Consider the following 6,104-nt stretch of genomic DNA (forward strand, 5'->3'; position numbering starts at 1 on the left):
ACTATGAGGGAAATGTCACTTGATTATTGTGTATCAGACATTACTACCTTGTGGAATAAAGGTGAATTTCACTTATTCAGTCATCAAAGATTTATTCAAAAATGTTCTACGCAAGACAAAGTGTTGTAACCTGTTACAACGAATGGCAGCAAACACGTGTTACATTTATGATGCTGGTTTTAATGGTTGCATTCTAAACCACTTTATACTTGTTTTATTTTTGTGTGTTAGTGACCCTTACAAATGTTGGCAGAATATGAAAGCCGAAGTTGCCTTGGAATATTTAATGGTAAGATCGCATCATACCTCATAAACATCACAGGCAGTTATAGCCTACCATGTGCCAAACAGGCTACAAATGTGCAACGAATAAACAGCAAACAAGAAACACAATCAGAGAATGTCAGAGCAACATGTAGGTTTAATTAGCGAAATCAGATTGCATGTAGTGGGTGGAAAATGAATATATTGAAACTGTTTTTAAATTTAAAACAGCACACATTTCACATTAAACATGCATGGTTTAATGATTGTAACTCATTCCTATGTCTGTGTTATGTGACTTTCTGTGTACAGCCTGAAACGGAAGTACTTGACAAGAAATAAAATGTAGAGCTGTGAATGTGATGTCAGAGAAGAGATGTCGCTGTAAGGCGGAGGGGAAGTTATTTGATTAAAGATTACAAGAGCACATGAATTAAAAAAATAATAATGATGATGTGCACCGCACATAAATAAATAATTTATTATAAATCCTACAATATTCCATAAAAATAAGAATTGTAAATTTTGATTTCATGGTGACTTTAATGTTTCATGTTTATAGGCCTATAAACATTTGCAATATTTTATTTTATAGAAACCTATCTTTGATCTGTGAACTGTGTGTATTTTCTGCATATAAGTCAGATTTTTTTCTCTCTGTTTGTATTAGCTCCTTGAATCCTGGTATTTCTCTCCTCCTCCTCCTCCTCCTCCTCCTCCTCTATTCTCCTGTCTGTCACCCAGCCTTTGCCCTGCCACTAACTGATCAGGGTGATATGTTGCCTTGCCAAGACAGGAAATGAAACCTTTCATTCCTCCCCAGTTGCAGCCCCTTTATCAAAAGCAACTGGGTTTCTTCATTGCAGCCCACCGCCTAATGAACTCATTTTGTGCGCAAAGAATGCCTCCTTATCTCAACAAATACACACACACACACTTCCATCTCCTCCTTTCCCTCTCGATTCTCAATACACTGTATTATAATTGTTTTCAGAAGGCTCAGAACTTTAACTTCCATCCACCTTCTTTATTGACTGAGGTGCTGAGAGAGTAAAGACACATATGGCTACAAATGAAAGGGTGGGAGAGAGAGAGATGATGGTGGTCTCGGTCTCTCGGATTAGTTAAAATATCACTGAACAATCTGAATAAATAGGAAAATATGAAGATAAAGTTATAAATGTTTATAATTTGGGATTTGTTTTAGAACGTACCTTTAGTTAGTTTGTAATTACTTCAGGTCTAAGCATTTCACAACTGTTGCACTTTCATCATCTAGGAGGTGGCGCCATCTCATGGAGATTGCAGAGTGCAAGAGGTTTGTTTGATAGACACATACTGTAGGCTACATTTAATATTAGTAGGCCACTGTTGTTACCCATTACCTTTTCATGTTAAAGGGTTAGTTCACCGTAAGACTTTCGTTAATCTTCGGAACACAAATGAAGATCTTTTTGATCTGAGAGCTTTCTGTCTCTCCATTGAAAGCCTATCTATCTATCTATCTATCTATCTATCTATCTATCTATCTATCTATCTATCTATCTATCTATCTATCTATCTATCTATCTATCTATCTATCTATCTATCTATCTATCATCTCATTTCATTCTGACAAGTGAAATGGATTATCTTCTTCCTTCACAAGATGATGTGCAAGAGTTTCGTGAGGGCTCAATCACTACAAATGACCCTTAACAGTTAAAATTATAGTTGATCATTTAGGGGAACATTTTAGAAGTAAAAACGGTTTAAAAAAATAAACTGGACAATAAATTCAAGACGATCTTTTTCTATGCCAGAGCAATCAATCAAACTCATTAACAGAATTCATATAGTGATCTCTGCACTTCTGCTAATGACGTTTACAGAAATAATTACAATATAGAAAAGTACCACAAATAAATACATAACAAATTATTACAAATTGCACAGCTTGCAATCTAATTTTATATCTGTAGCTAAACTTTAACAATTACACTTACTAATTTTGAATCTGTAGCTAAACTTTAACAATCACGTGACGACCAACTGTCTGCGTGTCTTCAGGACAAGAGTTTTCCTGGATCCATCGACCTGGATCGTGAAATCTCCTGGAAAAATCATGGACCGACTTGCGAATGTCATTGGACAACAACAAATGGGTAAATAAAAGCATACACCGTGCTTTGTTGTCATGATAAAAATAAAATAAAAAGATAATCAGAGAAGCTGTAGACGAGGGCACATCTTTTGTCGCTTGTCATTCTCGTGACTCATCGCGTATCAGTTTCTTTGCGTTCTAGCAACTAGAATAAACGTTCTAAGAAACTTATATTCACTCTATATGGTTCTGAAAACGTACCTTATAACATTAAAAGAGTAAATGCCTTCACAGGTCTGACGGTGGGATTGAGTTTGATGATCATCGTTGTGATTCTCGTCCTCGCGGCTGTTGTTTACACTCCCCCGGGCGCTACAGCTCGCTGCTTGAGAAGAAGCGGGAGTGAAGAACACCTCTCCCTGACTTCTAACAGAATTTCATGACTGCTGACAGAAAAAGAAACATGAACTTTATGGATCTCTGTGTTGGACCCACAAATGTTAAACTGTTAAACATTAAATGTAAACAAATTTTGTACCTCTTTAAATAGCCTAGTGGTTTATTAAAAGTGACTTCCAAGCAAGTTTCCAAACTCATGGAAGTTTAATAACATGTTGAATGTCATGGAAATGCCTTAAGTGCTCTGTTGATATCAATTAAGCAGGATTCAAATCTCAGGTCATGTTTTTGTATTTTTGGATGCTTTGTACACAAATAGTATCATGGTAAATCTGTAAATTCTGGTACCTACATACAAATTTAAATCATCACCGGCGGCAATCTCTAAAAATCTAAAATTATGATATAAAAAAAATATGTGCAATAATCAGGAGCAAGCAGAAAATCATGGAAATACATTGGTCAGAAAACAATGGGACTGACATATGCACTAAAGAATAAAGATATTAAATTAGAGCTTTCTATGATTTCCTCAATTATTATAACTTTTATTCAATATGAGAGACTTATTCTCTATCACGTGGATTTAATGTTTTACAAACTCAATTACACAAGAAATCTACACAGGCTGCAATTCCAGTAGATCACCACTAGAAGGACTAGTACTCTGTGGAAAGGATGAGAGTCTCTGCATGTATCCTGGTGATGTTTCATATTCCATTGCATTAGAAATGCTGCTGTTATGAGACATCTCAAATGCGATTAAACAGGATTTAACACTAGGACTGATATCACAAAAATAATGAAGTGGTTCTTGGTTCACCAGTGTGAATATGTCCACTGCATCTGAAGTGGTTCTGCTTCATTTGAATTTCATTCTCTCATTTAAAATATTTTTTTTGTCGTCTGATAGGGAGTATTCTAATTTTTGCGAATCCCCTTGGAGCAATTTCTCTTACTCCACCCCTCTCATCCCCCCTTTCACTGTCACCGAGCCAAGCCCTCCGAGTCGAACTTTAATTAAAAGCCATGACTGCTGTTGTCTGTCTATCTTAAACCCTGATAGTCAGTGTTCCCTAATCTCAATCTTATTTTCCCTGCTCTCCCTGCTAATCCACACGGGGAGACAGAGATACGGTCACTGACAGATGCAGACAGCGGCACGCATGTGATAACAGACAAAATGTGAGACGTGCCCATGTGGCAAAACAACATTTGAGCATAAAAGCATCATGAAGTAGGAGACAATGCTTCTTCATTTCTTTATGTATTTTTGTTGTGGTTGTTCTTTTACTGTTTGACAATAATAATAAAAAAAACTCATGTTATGGGATTTTAACTGTATATTGAGAAAATATGAGGTATAGTAATGCATTAAACAACCAATAAGACATTCGACCACTGAAAGTAATAACTCAGAGAAATGAATCCATAAATCACTGTCACAACACTCAGCAAAATAATTCCTCCCCCCCCCCCCCTTAATGTGGTGTCTCATTTCTAATCAATATGTTTTGTGTCTCCGGCTGACTGCTTGTTTTCTCTGACAGAATGAGTCTGCATTGATTGTTGGCTGTGGTCTTTTGCCACAAGCTCTCTAAAACACCAGCATACTGATGTTACATCTGCTGGGATGAAATGGGGGATTGAGCTCAGATTGAATGGGTGGGTTTAATAATCTAGCCCAGATATTTTAACGGATTTTATTAATTTTTCCTACATACGCTCCACCAGATGAAAATATGTTGTGCAAATCTCAGCTGAATTGGTTTGCATTAGTCTAGATTTTCTAAATAAAATAAAGAAAGCTGTGGATAAAACAATCAGCTCTAGACTGATGATCAAGGCCCTTCTATTTAGGCCCTGGAAATAGCACCCTCCTCCGTACATATGCATCATATGACACAAGGGTGACGGGAGCACTCCCACCCGCTGCCGTCTGTCTGTGGAATTCTTTACTCGTTTCAACCAGGGGTTTCGCGGATGCTGCCATGTTCAGAAAGTTGTTTAAAACCCCAGGCTTTCCCATGATCGTGTTTTTTGTGAATTTTCTGTGCTGCGTTGTTTTATGTCTGACTGCTTACTCACCTCATCCCATCATTTATTATTAACAAACTTTGGGAATAGCACGTTCAGATAATCTACTCAATAGCCCTTCAGACGGCAAGCCAATTATGCATACTCTTTACTCTATTTGATTATACAGGGGTTGGACAATTAAACCAATAGTGTTGGATGTTTCTATTCTCGGTCATGCATGACCAATCTTTACTGATTTTACATTCCATCAGTATAGCAGAGTGTGACGGTTGAAATAGCAGAGCAATAGCACAGCTACATAAAATATTGCAACCCACTCAACATAATGGGAGAGTTTGAAAAAGGACAAGTTGTTGACTCATCTGTGACTACGGCAAGTCTTTGTGGTGTATCGAGAGCCGGTTTTTATTTTTATTCTTTATTCGTGAAATTGCGTAGGCTCTATCTTCAGGCTCAGAGCCCAGAAGACTGTGACAGCAAACTGCCATCCTCTTAATTCTGTGGTGTTTGTCATCAGGTTGTTGTGACTGTGGGGAACAGGTTCTCTGTCTTAATGAGGATGGTTAGGGACAGACTACAGCTCCCTTTGAAACATGACCTTAGCATCAGTCATCTAGGTGTGGAGTGTTTACTGTCACCTTGAACGCAGCTTCCTTAATGTTGTATTGAAGGAGGTAATCATGTATAGCTTAAGTGTCCAAAGGTTTTAAATGAAGCTGTGAAATGAGATCACACATTCATTATGAAGGTATTCTGTTTTAGAGCAGCTGATCAATAATATGGACATGACAAGTTTAGGTTATTTTAGGTTATTATTGTTTAAGGGAAAATACTTTGATGTAATATTTCACATTGTCTTCTGTAAAGTAAAGTAGTTCAGAAATACTTTGAATAAAAGTATAGAAATTCTGTACTCTACCGGGTGCGTTGAAAGAATAATAAAAATAAAACAATTGTGTGATTGTAGGCTACATGTTGTGTAGGCAGGCTATAACATTTTTATTCAAAATACTTGGAAAAAATATATAGGCCTGTATTGCGTCATCCATCACCACCTTCCCCCACATTTCATTTTAAACATTTTAAAAGAAATAATAAAAAAGCATTAAATTAAGCGCTCTGCCTCAAAACTCAAATCAAATTCAACTAACAAAATAAAGCTTATTTACGTGACATTATAGGCTACATTCTTATTTAATATTTTTGTCTTTTAAAGCTTGTTTAGGCGATTATGCTACAGCTTGCTAAATTTTTACAACACTCCCTGCTCCCCATTTACAATTTATAAAAGAATGAGAAGAAAATTGTTTCAAATAGT

The sequence above is a fragment of the Rhinichthys klamathensis genome, unplaced genomic scaffold (genome assembly GCF_029890125.1).
Source record: "Rhinichthys klamathensis goyatoka isolate OS25496 unplaced genomic scaffold, OSU_Roscu_1.1 h1tg000311l_1, whole genome shotgun sequence".
Classification (NCBI taxonomy): domain Eukaryota; kingdom Metazoa; phylum Chordata; class Actinopteri; order Cypriniformes; family Leuciscidae; genus Rhinichthys; species Rhinichthys klamathensis.